We start from the raw sequence: 18,672 nt of genomic DNA, 5'->3' as shown, positions 1-18,672 counted from the left end.
ACGTAAGAGTTGAATAATACATGGACTCTCTTAGTCAGATACACTTAGTAATGGCACACAACTGGCAAAATCCACCAAGACTGGGCACGTAACTACAGAAAACAGTGCCAGTCAAATATAGTGTTAAGTCCATGGGGTTGCAAGGTGTTCAACCGAAAGATCCATTTGGCCTTGATCTGTAGAAGAAGTGTATCTCTATCACCCCCCCCGCCTCAGTGGGGGGACGTGGTCTATTAGGGTGAATCTCAGGTCCTGGAGTCCATGTCCATTTTCCACAAAATGCCTGGCCATTGGCTGGTCACTAGAGCCCTTTTTAAGAGAAGTCCTGATAGATGACCTGTGATTGGCAAACCGGGTTCTGGCATCATCCGTGGTTTTGCCCACATAGAACCACCCACAGCTACAATTCAATAGGTACACCACGTTTGATCCCATGGCCATACCTGATATTTGTTGGTGGTACTTACCCTCAAACCTGAAGTAATTTAGCTGTAGGCTCAAATCCAGCAATTTTATAAGGAAGTCCCTAGGGGGACCTACATAGGGATATTTATCCAAAGCATCAGACACATGCTGTTTCCCTGCTTCGTGTGGGATAATTGTGTATAAGCTGTTGACATCTGCCGTAGCAAGAATATAAGGATCTTCAAACTTGATGGTTTTTAATTCTTCAATCAGCTGTGTTGAATCCCTTATATAGGACCTCATGTTCCTCACGAGTGGTTGTAAAAAGTGGTCCACAAAAATTGCTAGCCTAGAGGTGATAGAATTGCGGGCTGAGACGATAGGCCTCCCAGGAGGCTTCTCCAAATCTTTATGAATTTTGGGGAGTGTGTACAGAATTGGGCAGACTGGATGTTCAATCTTCAAGAACCCCACTGTGTCTTCGTCAATCCAACCTTCATTTAACCCTTCTTGTACAACCTGATCTATAAGTACTTGAAAACTCTTAGTAGGATCCCTGTGGAGTAACTGATAGGTCTCAGTGTCACTGAGTTGATGGTTGATCTCTTCACTGTAGTATTTGTAGTTTAATACTACCACCGCACCACCCTTATCTGCGGTGCGGATCACAATATCAGGGTCCTTAGAAAGTGTCGTGATGGCCATTTTTTCTTGTATAGATAGGTTAGTATGGTATTTGTTAGACTCATACCCTCTCAGATCCTGAGAGACCAATCTCATAAAAGTCTTAATACTGGCATTATTACTTGAGGGGTCAAAAGAGCTTCTTGTCTTGAACTTTTGTTTGTCTCCATCTGCAGGGTAATCTTTAAAGAATTCTTTTAGTCTCAAGGACCCCTGGAATTTTTGACAATCGATGTAGTTGGAGAACTCATCACCCTTACCCGAAGGGACAAAACTCAAGCCTCTATTCAACACACTTCTCTCTGCCATGGATAAAACTCGATCACTAATATTCACCACTAAGTCCTCAGCGGGACCGGCGGTGGTTATTGTCTGGCTGGTAGTGGTGGCTTTCTCTCTCCAGCCTCCCCTCCATATGTGAGGCCTCCTCCTCATCTTCGCTGGCTGGCTCTGGTGGTGACCCCTTGAAAAACCTGCTGACCAAATGATTGGCCACCAGTTGCTCCACTCTGACCCTGTGATGCTTCTGTATCTGATCCGGAGCTACTGTCGACTGTTTGGAGAGACTGCTTTGTATGGAATCTTTGTCTCCTATGCCTCTGGGGGAATGGTCTTCTATTCTCACCACCACTAAGCCATCTATATACAGTTTTTTCTTTGTGGTCCTCAGTTACTGTTTGCAATTTCCTGTTATATATATATATGTTTTATATATATATATATTTTTCCACAAGACTGCACAAACACTGTGGGACTCTTAGTAACACTGATCTGTCTTCCTATCTCCCTCCGATCGTAGTGAGGGATAAGAGGAAGAAGATAAAACGCTAACAGCTAAAGATTCTTCTCATTGGCTGTTACATTGTTTCAGTGACTATTCATCACTGCTCCTGAGCGCTGATTGGATCGTGGGTGACTGAATGAGTTGCAAGGCACTTCCATTTAACATTTTGCTGTAATTTTATGAAAAATGTATTGCACTTTCAGGAAAAGCACTCCTCCAGATTTAAAAAACATAAACATTTATTGGTATAGACATTTTTGGGGTTGCCCCCGTTCTCAGATACAATATAACATATTGTATCTGAGGACAGGGGCAATCCCAAAAAGTTTATACCAACAGGGCCGCCATCAGGGGGTGAAAGGGGTGACTGCTGTCAAGGGCCCAATGGGCCAGGGGGGCCCCATGATGCAAGATTTTTTTATTTTTTTATTTTGGCAGCCACCAATTGGTACTACAGCAGAGTGCTAATTGAGCATGGGAAATGTTATTACAAGGAATAAAGTATTAGCATTTGAGAGGATTTCTGAGTGTGCACTAAATCACTATGCACAGTGTGAGACAGACTTGGCACTTTGTTTGTACAGTGTGTGCCTGAGTCATACGGCAGATCACTTTCATTTGCAGAGAAGGTAGGACTTACTTAACAAATGTTTTTTATTTCTTTGTGCAATTTCAGATTGTAACTTCAATGTGGTAGTAGTTGTATGGTGGGGCCAGGGGTCCATAAAAACACATTTTATTTTAGAGCAGTGTATTTATGATTATTTGACAATGCTGTAAAAATTCTATATTTAAAACCATGCAGAAATGTTTCCTCCTCAACACAGAAATGGTAGGTGCCCTTTTGGGAGGCATTTTATCATTTATATTTTTACATCTGCATAAAATGTTATACTCTCAGACTAAGATTTCTCAGTGTTTAAAATGAGACAGGTTAACTTAAAACTGGTCAGTTTACACTACAGCTGACTTAATTTTGAAATACATACCAACAAGCCTAAATCCTGCATTTAACCAGATCTAATGGTATCAGTTCCACAGCTTATGGTTCCACCAAGATCATATAGAGTACATAATTTTCAAAATCCATAAGTACAGCTGACAGATGGGAACATTTGTACACTATATTTGAAGTGGTGCTCTTGGTTGGGGAAAATGGGCAAAAAACAAACAAACATATGTCAACCTTTTAAAAATATTTTTCTTCAACTAGCAATCTACCAAGATCATTAATGTACAATTTTGAATTCACAGAATTATTTTTGTTTGCACATTTACAAATATGATTCTTTAAAAAGTGATCTCTTAATTGCTGCAATTTTTTTTATCATGCATGTCACAGACTGTTGATTTAGGTTATGCAAGGTACATAAATCTTTCCTCCTGTGAGTGTTTCTGTGGGTGTCTGTGTTTATGTCTTTGTGCTTTGGTTTGTGTCTCGATGAGTGTGTATGTGTTTTTTTCTGTGGGTCTCTCTGTAAGGGTGAGTGTGTATGTCTTTGTGCATTTTCTGTGGATGTCTGTGAGGGTATGTGCATTTGTCTTTGAGATTTTTCTCTGGGTGTCTCTGTGAGGGTGTGTGTATGTTTGTTTTTGTGTATTTTCTCTGGATGCCTCTGTGAGGTTGGGTGTGTTTTATGTGGTTGTCTCTCTGTGTGTGTATGTCTTTGTGTGTTTTCTGTATGTGTCTGTGTGTGTGTATGTCTTTGTGTGTTTGTGTGTATGTCTTTGTGTGTTTTCTGAGGCTGTCTATGTTGGTGTTTCCTTGGGTGCATGTTTGTGTGTGTGTCCATTGTCTGGTCCTTTTTAGGACATTTTGACCATACTACTGATTATTCACATCTTTCTACAGACTTTGAGCTAACAAGACCTTTCCAGAAGTCACTAATTGACCATTTAACCTTTAAATTATTGTTTAGGCAGTTCAGGGGCCTTCCTTTCAGCTACTGCATGCTGTTGTCATCATTTAGTTGGCATCTTCCTTTACAAAAAGATAATCAGAACTCCATATTTTATTTTCTAAATCTCCTTTTTTTATACAAAATTTTAGTTTACTTCATTACTTGTCAGGTCAATGTAAACAATTGCTGAGTGTCTGTTTGGGTGTCTGTGTCTGAGTGTGTTTCTTTGCATGTCTGCTAGAGTGTCTATATGTAAATCCTTATGTGTGAATGTGTGTGTGTGTGTGTGTTTCAGTGCATGAGTGTGTCTGTGTTTGTGTATGTTACTACCTTTCCAACATTTCCAAGTTTAAATAGACACTTAAGAATAAAGTGCATATACATTTTAATCACTTGGTAAAAAATTGCACATCTCAAAGGAGGGGAGGGGCCCTGATCAATGGTTAAGTCAGGGGCCCCAAAATTTCTAGTGGCGGCATACCAATAAATGTTTATGTTTGTTTAAATCTGGAGGCGTGCTTTTCCTGAAACCTGCATGACTGTTATTTGATTTGAAGAGCACCACGGTGGTTGGAACTTTATAGTGTGCTGGACTCATCAGATTTGGTATATATATATATATATATATATATATATATATATATATATATATATATACTGTATATATATATATATATATATATATGTGTGTATATATATATATATATATATATATACTGTGTGTATATATATATATATATATATATATAAATCCAGATCAGGTGCACTCACTATTACAGAGCCACATCCGCCGGGGTATACACAACTATAACAGTTTATCCTACAAGGAGAATAAAGCGCTGCACTCACCGGTCTTCATGAGCAAGTTCAAATTTTAATTTCATTACATCAGCATAATCATGATAACATAGTCCTAAATGTTTCGGTACCAAACTGGCATCTTTCTCAATGGGTAAAGAAAACCTGTGTCCCGATATCCTCTATTGAACTCCCACACCTACTCACCTAATATACCCCTCAGTGCAAATGAGACTTCCGGTGTTAACGAGGTGCAGCCCACATCACGCATCATCACTACTTCGGCAATCATCATACGAGCGCATGGCTAATTTACATAGCTGCGCCTACCCATGACGAACGTGTCCATACGTCACTCTTGATTCTTTTGCAATAGCGGTCAGAAGAGGCGTCACCCCGGCAACATCCAGAAGTCTCTTATTATTCTATACCGTTAAAACACAATATACACAGCGCTAATATGTCTAGATTCTGCATGCGATCTAGCATAAAAAGCCCTCTTTATTATTAAAAGTGTTAAAAAGCATGAAAATCCCTGCTAACAATCCTGGCTATATATATGATCTATTCACTTCAAATCTCATAGCAGCATGATAGAAACTTATATTGCAGGCAACAACACACTCACTGATTCGAGTAATCAAAGAATATTTTGAGGATATGACCACTATAGTTTAAATGTCCAATGATACCAGGCTACATTACTCTCATGTTTTCAGAGCCCACCTAGATCGACAAATCATAGCAGGATCCATTACAAGAATACATTGTAGTCCAATTGTATATTCAACCTTTTAGGGGTCACAATGTCAAGTTGATAGATCCAGGATGTTTACACTTGAAGAAGTTTCTTCTGCCTATCACCCCCTCTCCTTGGGGGAGGCACATGATCAATTAACATAGTCCTCAAGCTGGCAGCCGTATGTCCAGCTTAGAAAAGTGTCTAGCCACTGGTTGATCTGATTCTTTATTGTCAATTGCCGCTCTTATGGCATGGCGATGGTTTGGCATCCTCTCTCTGAAGGTGGTTGAGGTTTTACCGACGTAAACAAGGGAACATAGACACATCAATATAGATCACATAGGTACTGGTACAAGATAATCTGTGAAGAATTTTATACTTCTTCCCTGTGCGGGGATGATAGTAAGTGTGCCCCGGTAAGCATGCTATTGCATGTAGTACAATCTCCACACTTGTAGCATCCTAACTTCTTTTTAACATCCATCCAGGTGCCTTTCTGATAGCATTTTACTGGATTGTTGTGTACCAGGATGTCCTTCAAGTTAGATGCTTTTCTGTAGACAATCTGAGGAGCTTCCATTCATGTAAATGGGAGAGTTTTGTCAGATCTTACAATGTCCCAGTTTTCTTTCACAGGTTTCTCCAGTGTTTTATGTAAAGGAGTAAACGTTGTGATGAAATTAATTTTATCCTTCATGTTGTCCATGGTGGTTGGTTTTTCTCGTGGCTGTAACAGTGTCATCTGATCATATTGTGACATCTCAACGTGAGTCCTTTCAATGTCCCTAGTTATGTAGCCTCACTGTTTTAGTTTGAGCTTCATATCTTCTTCTTGGGCTCTGCTGGTACCAGCAAGTGTGTTGTTGTGTGCTACTCACATAAGCTGAGAGGAGATCACACCCCTTTTTTGATGTTCAGGGTGGAAGCTAGTAGAGAGTAGTAATGAATTCTTATCCGTTGGCTTAGAATATAAGGATGTAGTGAACTTATACCCATCATTATCAAAATATTTATTAATATTCAGATCTAAAAATGGTATTGTCTCCCTACTATATGCAAACTTAAAATGTATGGTGGATTCAAGCTTATTAAGAGTATCAATCCAATTGGCCAGATGTTCAGCTGAACCTCTCCATATCAAGAATACATCATCTATGTACCTGTAATATTGGTGACAGACAAAATATTCATGATAGTGGTCTCATACCAGAGCATGTATAGATTGGCATATGCGGGGGCCATATTTGAGCCCATAGCAGTCCCTGCTACTTGTAGGAAAAATTCCCTTTCAAATTTAAAAAACATTTTTCCAAACAAAAAGTTAGTAGTTCAAGCAGGAACTCTATGGGCGGTCCCACGTATGCCAATGATGAGCCAACCATGGACCTGGCAGCCTGCACACCACCACCATGGGGAATGACAGTGTACAGACTGTCAACAGCCATGGTTACCAACAGGTCATCAGATTCCAACCAATCTATATCCATTAGTTTCCTGATAAGTGAAGGAGAGTCTAGTATGAAGGAAAATGACTCCTTTACTACTGGTTGTAGATGATGATCTATAAATTCAGCAACCTTAGAACACAATGAGTCCCGGGCAGACACAATAGGTCTGCCAGGGGGTTTTATCAGTGTTTTATGGATCTTGGGTAATACGTACAGTGCAGGAATCACTGCAAAGGGTACTGTCATAAAATCATATTTGTTCTCATTAATCATCCCTGCTTCAAAACCACATTTAAGAATGTGGTCTAGCTCTTTTTTAAAAGGTATAGTTGGATTTCCCCTTAGTTTACAGTAAATGGTGTTATCAGATAGCTGCCTGTATGCTTCATCATGATAGTCAGAGTAATTCTGAATAACAATCAATCCCCCCTTATCCACAGCATGTATAACAATAGAGTGGTCATTTTTAAGGCTTTGTAGAGCGTTTTTTTCCTCTGTAGTGAGGTTCGAGTAATATTTTTCCGATCTTGTTTGTTCAAAGGAATTAGTGACCATCCGGGTAAAACTACGGATAGAGGGGTTATGATTGATTGGGTCAAAATTACTACGTGGTCTGAATTTGTTGCATATTGTCTGTTCCTTGTCCTTAAAAAAATCTTTTGCAGCTTATATATGTCCACATTCATGTGGAATTTGTCAATTTTGGGGGTTGGGACAAAGGACAGACCTTTATTCAACAATCCCTTTTCATTCTCATTAAGGGGCCGATCACTAAGATTGTAAATAATGTTTATCTCCTCTTGATGGGTTGTTTCTTTATACCCTCCCCTTCTGACATGGTGTCTGTGTCGTTTTTTTTTTAAAGGAAGAGGGGGTTTGTTGAAGGATCTTGTAGTGATCCCCCCTAAAGGGATACCACTACCATTAGCGCTATTAGATGTATCCACATCACATTCTGATGAATCACCCCCCACTACTATCTACTGTATCAATATTTGTTTTTTTATTGAAATGTCTTCTACGTCTAGACTGAAATCTGGAATCATCCCTACCATAGAGCGACCTGTACAATCTCTTTTCACAATAATCTGTTTCTACAGTCATTAGTTTGTTATTTTTAAAAGACAGTAGATCATTTCGATATTTATCGACCTGTGTTTGTAATTTTTTTTACCCAATCCTCACTTGTATCATTAGCCAAGTTCTGAAAACTATGTTGTTTCACTTCATCTATTTCAATTTTAATCAAATTCAGTCTATTAGACTCTTCAACTACCAGCAGAATAAGATCATAAGAGCACTTGTTCAAAATTGAACACCATTTCCTGCAAAATTCAGGATTTGATCTTCCTATAGTAGGAATGTTCTTAATACAAAAACCTTGAGGTATGCTCTTATTCCTATGGTAATTGGAGAAGTATACCGCATGCAGATGATGATCAACCTCTCTTTTTTGAAGATTCAGTAGTTTATGATAAACATCAAAGGGTGTCTCTCCCCTCAGCTCATGTAAGTCTACTACACGGATCCGCTCTGCATTCGCTTCAGGTTTTCTTTACCGATTGAGAAAGGTGCCAGTTTGGTACCGAAACGTTTGGGGCTATGTTATCATGATTATGCTGATGTGATGAAATTAAAATTTGAACTGGCTCATGAAGACCGGCGAGTGCAGCGCTTTATTCTCCTTGTAGGATAAACTGTTATGGTTGTATATATATATATATATATATATATATATATATATATATATATATATATATATATATAAATATATATATATATATATATATATATATATATATATACAGCTGAAACCAATGATTTGCTATAAAACAATGAGATAACTTTTTTATACATCTTCTGTGTTGCAGGAGAAACCATATATGTCAGAACTGATGAAAATGGATGTGGAGTAGCGGTTTTATGTGGGGAGTATTGCCAATTGGTCAATGAAACATTGGGGTGTAAAACAACTACCCCAGTTACAGTGACAAAATCAGCAGTTACTGTTACACCTATTACTGGAACCCTTAGCAGCACAAAACCTGTTACACCAACAGCTAGTCCTACAACAGTGACAAAACCAACAGTTACTGTAACACCTTTTACTGGAACAACTAGCAGCACAAAAACTGTAACACCAACAGCTAGTCCTACAACACAGACAAAAACAACAGTTACTGCAACACCTTTCACTGGAACACCTAGCAGCACAAAACCTGTTACAACGACCATTGCTACAACAGTGAAACAAACGTCTGTTACTGAGACAACAACTGTGAAAACATCTACTGTAACACCTCTTAGCACCATAGTTACAACCCCACACACTTTTAGTATCACAGCTCCTCTAACAACGCTAAGTACCAAAGAATCAACTACAACATTCATAAGTACTTCAGCTCCTAAAATAAGTTCTACTGGCACTTCCTCAATGATAACAACTACTGGTCTTAATATTACTAGAACCACTAAAAAACAAGATGACTTTTCTAAATCAAGCTCTCCTTCTCCCCAGGTAAATAATGTTATAATTTCTTAAATACCTGTTTTTTTTACATTTGACAGTAACTGAGTGAATGTGTTTTTCCATTTGTTTAGAATAGACATATATACAATGTACAGCTCTCATAATACATTTGAATAAAAACATAATGAAAACCTGAACATTGGTTTAATTCAACGTATTGCAATTTTAAAATTGAATTCAAATTATATATATTTTTAAATATTTTTTCAAAATAGTTATTTTATGTATTTAGATTCATGGCATTATTATGCAGTTGGGAATATTGTCAGTCTAAATTATTTAAAGGGATAGAATGTTAAAATTAAACTTTCATGACTCAGATAGAGCAAGAAATTTGAAGGCACCTTTAAATGCTCTTCCATTTTCAAATGTACTTTGTTAAAAAATATGTACATATCCTTCACTAGATGGAGCTAGCTGCTGATTGGTGCCTGCACACATTTATGTGTCCAGCTAGCTCCCATGAGTAAACTGCTTCTCCTTCAGCAAAGGATACCAAGAGAATGTAGCAAATTTGAGAACAGAAGTAAATTGGAAAGTTGTTTAAAATTGTATGCTCTACAGGCAAAACCTCTTCCTTTTCTTTTTTTTTTGTTGGTCTGTTTTGTGTTGTCCTTTGTTGTTATTATTTTTATCATTAGTAGGTGCTTGGAATTAAAGGGACAGTCTACACCAAAAAATTTCTTATTTAAAAAGATAGATAATCCCTTTATCACCCATTCCCCGTTTTTGCATAACCAACACATTTATAATAATATGCTTTTTACCTCTGTGATTACCTTGTATCTAAGCCTTTGCAGAAAGCCTCCTTATCTAAGTGCCTTTGACAGACATGCAGTGTAGTCAATCAGTGAAGACTCCTAAATAACTTCACGGGAGTGAGCACAATGTTATCTATATGACACATGTGAACTAGCACAGTCTAACTGTGAAAAACTTTTAAAATGCTCTGAGCTAGGAGGCGGTTTTCAACTGTTTAGAAATCAGTTTGAGCCTAGCTAGGTTTAGCTTTTCAAAAATAACACCAAGGGAACAAAGCAAATTTGATGATAAAAGTAAATTGGAAAGTTGTTTAAAATTGCATGCCCTATCTGAATCATGAAAGTTTAGTTTTGACTTTACTGTCCCTTTAAGATACTATGGAAAAAGTGAATAAAATATTTCAACAGGAAATCCTAAGATATAAGACTTAATAGAGTGTATAATTATTATTTAGATCACTACAGGTCAGGATGGCTGAGAAATTGTTTAAATTTATTTGTTGGTGGTTTTTCTCTTATCTTCTTTTTTTTCGAAAATTATGTAATTGCATATACATGTTGAAATATATATAATAAAAATGAATTAAAAAAAAAATTGTATGCTCTATCCTAATCATGAAATAAAAATTTGGGGTTTCCTCTCCCTTTAAAATAATGTTTTGCATATACCCAAGAGTGGCTTATTGAACAGTTTATAGCATATACTGTTTAAATTTGAGTCCATTTTACTTTATATTTCAGGTCAAGAGATATGGTAAGACTGTTCTATAACTATTGATGCAGGAAAGTGCAACTCTCTAACCTAAACTTTGCATCTGTTATCTTTAACCTCATTTCATTTGAATTAGCAAATTATTATTCAGATTCAAGTTGTATCAAAGGAACACTTATCTGCTGTGTGCTGTAATATTGCAGCGCTACCTTACATAGCACAGTAAGACACAGGACAGCAGATTTCAGAAGTACAGTAGAGCTTCTTTTTGGCTGTATCACCTTCCAGCTTAAAAAAAAAATGCTTGATACACATGGTTTAGCTAGTCATGGCAGGTAAACATTCACTCATTGGGGTGAGTATCCCTTTAATATATTAAAGGGACATTAAACTGTTGGGCAAAACTACAAAATAATAGTAAATACACACTATGGGGCATATTTATCAGGCTTCAATTGAAGCTTGATGCCTAGTGTTTCTGGGGAGCCTTCAGGCTCGCCAGAAACACAAGTTATGAAGCAGCGGTCTAAAGACTGCTGCTCCATAACATGTTCGCCTGCTCTGAGGCGGCGGACAGACATCGCCAGAAATCATCCTGATCCAATATGATCGGGTTGATTGACACCCCCTGCTAGCGGTCAATTGGCCGTGAATCTGCAAGGGGCGGCGTTGCACCAGCAGTGCACCAGCGTATGCTGTCGGCATTTATCATTGTGCAGCGTACAAGATTCACAATATCGGATCATGTTCGCTCACACTTTCTTAAATATGCCCCCATGTGCATAGTTAGGGTGCATGATTTAAAGAAGGAGCTGTACATTTTTGCTGTGGCTGCAATGCTCTATATCATTGCTGAGTGCTTTTTAAATATATTTTGCAAAACTGTGTAAAAAATGTAAAGCTCACGCGATGAGGCCTATTTATCAAAAGTCTTGCGGACCTGATCCAACAGTGCGGATCAGGTCTGCAAGACCTCGCTGAATGCGGAGAGCAATACCCTCTCCATATTCAGCATTGCACCAGCAGCTCACAAGAGCTGCTAGTGTAACGCCGCCCCCCTACAGACTTGTGGCCAATCGGCCACCAGCAGGGAGGTGTCAATCAACCCGATCGTACTCAATCGGGTTGAATTGTGGCAATTCCTGTCCGCCTGCTCAGAGCAGGCGTACAGGGTTATGGAGCATACGGAGCGTGATAAATGGGCCTCTTTATGTATTATACAAATTAACCTCAAACACATTATACAGCTGTAAACATGTAGACAATACTACTGATCTGTGAGTGTGTACAAATTCTGTCATAGGCTGTGAGAGTACTTGAGCCCCAAGATGGCAGCCCCCAGTACAAAAAGGCAGAATTTATTAAATTTGTGTACTAATTTGCACCTTCTGCAGAGAAAATATTAATAATAATCATCTTTTGCCACTCATACTACTAATAAAAATAAGAATCATAATCATAAGTGTAATAATTAGAGGAATAGTTGAATTTAAGAATTATAGTTTAATCCATTATCTAAATAAGCTTGAAGTTATATGATAAATAAAAAATGTTTTTATTGTTCACTAACTGTTATATCCCTTAACATTTCAGCCACCTACTATTGGATGTTTCAATGCAACATGTTTTCCTAATGGTACCCTGTATGTTACTGCACGGATCTGTTCTGATGCCACGGTACCTTTTTGCGGTACAGAACCATTAAAGATTTTGGACGAAAAAAATTGCTGTTATTTTTACGATTGTCCAGGTAGGACATTATTACTTTGTTTAATTGTGTAAAAACTCTCCTGTTTTTGACATACTAACTTTTGTGTGCAAAATATATCAAAATATATCAAAAGTGATATTTGCGCTCAACTTAGTAATACCAGTGCACGCAAGCGAGGGGCAATATGAACGCAACATCACATTTGTATTGTAAGGAAGCATTGTGCTCACAAGAACACTCTTCCATAGGCTCCAATGGGGGTAAGTTGTGCCGTGATGGGCAGCAAATATAATTATATATGTATATGAATATATACATACAGTATATATTTATCTGTTAATATGTGTATATACACATATTAACACATAAATATACTGTGTATATATATATATTTAAGCAATGTAAAGGCACTTTTCAGTAACATTTTTTTTCTCTAATACCCACACCCGCCGACTTTCAGCTCCTATAACTGCTTCTTACTATTTTCTTTTCTTTTAAAAAAATAAAAATTCTACATTTTTTTTTTAATAAACAACACACCACTTTATTTTGGTGCCAACTGGGAAACATTAAAAAAAAATAACCAGAGAGCTGATTTCTGGTAAATTTTATGAGCACTAATTGCTAACGTGAGCTTGCGGTAGCAATAACCAGTAATCTAGACCAAGGTGTATAAAATTAAAATATCAATTTATTACATAGAGTTGACCATCAACAATTATATGGAAGCTCACTCTAAATTCTGTTGCATACAAACACATCAGATGCTTTAATATGCATTATAACATGACATATTTAATATAGTGACATAGTAGATGAGGTTGAGAAAAGACCGAAGTCCATCAAGTTCAACCTATATAAATATAAAATACTTACAAAAAGCTCCAGTTAAGCTAAATAATCCCACTAAAAGGTGACCCATTTAATACAATCAATCATATCCATGAATTTTGTTTCTAGACAGAAATGTATCCAAACAATTTTTAAATGTATCTAGGGTATTAGCATTCAATACCTCCTTTGGTAATGAGTTCAACAATGTTATTGCTCTTACATTGAAAAAATGTTTCAGTTGCAGGAGATTAAATCTCCTTTCCTCCAACTTTAAATTGTGACCTCTTGTCAAAAACAATTTTCTTGGAATAAACAGAGCTTCTGCCATCTCTGTATATGGGCCTTGGATATATATTTATTTCAAGTAATCATCTTCCCTCTCTTCATTCCCCTTATTAGCTTTGTGGCCCTTCTCTAAACTTTTTCTAGTTCTGCAGTACCTTTTTTTAGATCGGTCCCCAGAACTGCACTCCATACTCAAGGTGAGGTTTTACCAGGGATTTATATAGTGACAGAATTATGCTTTCGTCCCTTGAATCAATGCCTCTTTTAATACATGCTAGTATCTTATTAGCCTTTGAAGCCGCTGCCCTGCATTGTGCACCCATCTTTAGCTTGTTATCTATTACTACTCCCAAATCCCTTTCCTCCTCTGTTTGACTAAGTCATGTCCCATTTAAATAATAAATTGCCTGCTTATTTGTACTTCTAAAATGTAGAACCTTGCATTTTCCCATATTAAATCTCATTTTTCCATTTACCTGCCTATTCTTCTAATTTTTGCAAATCATTTTGTAACGAAAGTTCATCCTGCTCTCACCTAATGACCTTACTTAACTTAGTATCATCTGCAAAAATAGAGATGTCGCTATTCAATCCTTGCTCCAAGTCATTTATAAATTTATTAAAAAGAACATGGCCCAGTACTGATCCCTCCACTGATTACCTTTGTCCAATCTGAGTATGATCCATTCACTACTACTCGTTGCTCCCTATCTTTTATCCATGAGCTAACATTTAAGATCTATGACTTTAAATAAAGATCATTAAATTTAATATTAGGCAATATGTGCTGTATCGTATGGATGTTACTATATTAAAGTCACATCATATAATCCAGTATTGGATTTATTGTAATGATCGGATTATTTTTGTGCCTCTATTATTTAGAGATAACCTACTATTTGTGGTGGATCAGTAAAAAGTCTAATGGCCCATAGCTGTGACCAATCATCTGGGAACTGTAAAATAGGTACTGGTATTGTAGCAACTTTGTTTATAGAAGAAACAGTGTTCAGATTGTATTAAACTATACTACATATAGTTTAACTATTATATTTATCATCTGTTATATTTAAAGGGACAGTCTACTCCAGATATGTTATTATTTAAAAATATATATAATCCCTTTATTACCCATTCCCCAGTTTTGCATAACCAACACTATTATATTAATGCACTTTATACCTCTATGATTACCTTGTATCTAAGCCTCTGCAGACTGTACTCTTATCTCAATTCTTTTGACAGACTTTTTTAAGCCAAATCAGTGCTGACTAATAAATAACTTGAGTTACCATAATGTTATCTATATGACATACATGAAAAAGCACTGTGATAAGGGGCGGCCATCAAGGGCTTAGAAATTAGTATATGAACCTACCTAGGTTTAGTTTTCAACACAGAATGCCAAAAGAACAAAAGCAAATTTGATGGTAAAAGTAAATTGGAAAGGTGTTTAAAATTGCATGCTCTATCTGAATCATCAAAGGTTTATTGGACTGTCTTTTTAATGGCTAAACCATCTAAGATCATTTATCTAGATGTCACCTTAGTTTGTTGTGGCCATAGGAAAAAATTGATCTAGAAAATCTCTGCTTTTTGGTAATCAAAATTTAAAAAAGTCATATGGAAGTTTGAACAGCATACAGAGGGATTCCAGCAACCTTATATTTTTAGGAAATATATTATTTGTTTTTTTTAAGGAAGCAGTAGGCAATTGGTGTGGATCATCATGCAGGGATACCTGTTGCTGTAGGCAGAAGGTTATTTGTGCAGGTAATGGGATCTGCCATGCTAAGGCCTAGATTTGGAGTTTGGCGGTAAAAGGGCTGTTAACGCTCCGCGGGCTTTTTTCTGGCCGCACCATAAAATTAACTCTGGTATCGAGAGTTCAAACAAATGCTGCGTTAGGCTCCAAAAAAGGAGCGTAGAGCATTTTTACCGCAAAAGCAACTCTCGATACCAGAGTTGCTTACGGACGCGGCCGGCCTCAAAAACGTGCTCGTGCACGATTCCCCCATAGGAAACAATGGGGCTGTTTGAGCTGAAAAAAAACCTAACACCTGCAAAAAAGCAGCGTTCAGCTCCTAACGCAGCCCCATTGTTTCCTATGGGGAAACACTTCCTACGTCTGCACCTAACACTCTAACATGTACCCCGAGTCTAAACACCCCTAGCCTTACACTTATTAACCCTTAATCTGCCGCCCCCGCTATCGCTGACCCCTGCATATTTTTTTAAACCCCTAATCTGCCGCTCCGTAAACCGCCGCCACCTACGTTATCCCTATGTACCCCTAATCTGCTACCCCTAACACCGCCGACCCCTATATTATATTTATTAACCCCTAACCTGCCCCCCACAACGTCGCCGACACCTGCCTACACTTATTAACCCCTAATCTGCCGAGCGGACCTGAGCGCTACTATAATAAAGTTATTAACCCCTAATCCGCCTCACTAACCCTATCATAAATAGTATTAACCCCTAATCTGCCCTCCCTAACATCGCCGACACCTAACTTCAATTATTAACCCCTAATCTTCCGATCGGAGCTCACCGCTATTCTAATAAATGGATTAACCCCTAAAGCTAAGTCTAACCCTAATACTAACACCCCCCTAAGTTAAATATAATATTTATCTAACGAAATAAATTAACTCTTATTAAATAACTTATTCCTATTTAAAGCTAAATACTTACCTGTAAAATAAATCCTAATATAGCTACAATATAAATTATAATTATATTATAGCTATTTTAGGATTAATATTTATTTTACAGGCAACTTTGTAATTATTTTAACCAGGTACAATAGCTATTAAATAGTTAAGAACTATTTCATAGTTACCTAGTTAAAATAATAACAAATTTACCTGTAAAATAAATCCTAACCTAAGTTATAATTAAATCTAACACTACCCTATCAATAAAATAATTAAATAAACTACCTACAATTACCTACAATTAACCTAACACTACACTATCAATAAATTAATTAAACACAATTCCTACAAATAAATACAATTAAATAAACTAGCTAAAGTACAAAAAATAAAAAAGAACTAAGTTACAGAAAATAAAAAAATATTTACAAACATAAGAAAAATATTACAACAATTTTAAACTAATTACACCTACTCTAAGCCCCCTAATAAAATAACAAAGCCCCCCAAAATAAAAAATTCCCTACCCTATTCTAAATTAAAAAAGTTACAAGCTCTTTTACCTTACCAGCCCTGAACAGGGCCCTTTGCGGGGCATGCCCCAAGAATTTCAGCTCTTTTGCCTGTAAAAAAAAACATACAATACCCCCCCCAACATTACAACCCACCACCCACATACCCCTAATCTAACCCAAACCCCCCTTAAATAAACCTAACACTAAGCCCCTGAAGATCTTCCTACCTTGTCTTCACCATCCAGGTATCACCGATCCGTCCTGGCTCCAAGATCTTCATCCAACCCAAGCGGGGGTTGGCGATCCATAATCCGGTCCAGAAGAGGCTCCAAAGTCTTCCTCCTATCCGGCAAGAAGAGGACATCCGGACCGGCAAACATCTTCTCCAAGCGGCATCTTCGATCTTCTTCCATCCGGAGCGAAGCGGCAGGATCCTGAAGACCTCCAGCGCGGAACATCCATCCGGACCGACGACTGAACGACGAATGACTGTTCCTTTAAGGGACGTTATCCAAGATGGCGTCCCTCGAATTCCGATTGGCTGATAGGATTCTATCAGCCAATCGGAATTATGGTAGGAATTTTCTGATTGGCTGATGGAATCAGCCAATCAGAATCAAGTTCAATCCGATTGGCTGATCCAATCAGCCAATCAGATTGAGCTCGCATTCTATTGGCTGTTCCGATCAGCCAATAGAATGCGAGCTCAATCTGATTGGCTGATTGGATCGGCCAATCGGATTGAACTAGATTCTGATTGGCTGATTCCATCAGCCAATCAGAAAATTCCTACCTTAATTCCGATTGGCTGATAGAATCCTATCAGCCAATCGGAATTCGAGGGACGCCATCTTGGATGACGTCCCTTAAAGGAACAGTCATTCGTCGTTCAGTCGTCGGTCCGGATGGATGTTCCGCGCTGGAGGTCTTCAGGATCCTGCCGCTTCGCTCCGGATGGAAGAAGATCGAAGATGCCGCTTGGAGAAGATGTTTGCCGGTCCGGATGTCCTCTTCTTGCCGGATAGGAGGAAGACTTTGGAGCCTCTTCTGAACCGGATTATGGATCGCCAACCCCCGCTTGGGTTGGATGAAGATCTTGGAGCCAGGACGGATCGGTGATACCTGGATGGTGAAGACAAGGTAGGAAGATCTTCAGGGGATTAGTGTTAGGTTTATTTAAGGGGGGTTTGGGTTAGATTAGGGGTATGTGGGTGGTGGGTTGTAATGTTGGGGGGGGGGTATTGTATGTTTTTTTTTACAGGCAAAAGAGCTGAAATTCTTGGGGCATGCCCCGCAAAGGGCCCTGTTCAGGGCTGGTAAGGTAAAAGAGCTTGTAACTTTTTTAATTTAGAATAGGGTAGGGAATTTTTTATTTTGGGGGGCTTTGTTATTTTATTAGGGGGCTTAGAGTAGGTGTAATTAGTTTAAAATTGTTGTAATATTTTTCTTATGTTTGTAAATATTTTTTTATTTTCTGTAACTTAGTTCTTTTTTATTTTTTGTACTTTAGCTAGTTTAATTAATTGTATTTATTTGTAGGAATTGTGTTTAATTAATTTATTGATAGTGTAGTGTTAGGTTAATTGTAGGTAGTTTATTTAATTATTTTATTGATAGGGTAGTGTTAGGTTTAATTATAACTTAGGTTAGGATTTATTTTACAGGTAAATTTGTTATTATTTTAACTATGTAACTATTAAATAGTTCTTAACTATTTAATAGCTATTTTACCTGGTTAAAATAATAACAAAGTTGCCTGTAAAATAAATATTAATCCTAAAATAGCTACAATATAATTATAATTTATATTGTAGCTATATTAGGATTTATTTTACAGGTAAGTATTTAGCTTTAAATAGGAATAATTTATTTAATAAGAGTTAATTTATTTCGTTAGAT

The sequence above is a fragment of the Bombina bombina genome, chromosome 7, assembly GCF_027579735.1.
Source record: "Bombina bombina isolate aBomBom1 chromosome 7, aBomBom1.pri, whole genome shotgun sequence".
NCBI classification, from domain to species: domain Eukaryota; kingdom Metazoa; phylum Chordata; class Amphibia; order Anura; family Bombinatoridae; genus Bombina; species Bombina bombina.
This window is presented reverse-complemented; position numbering follows the sequence as displayed.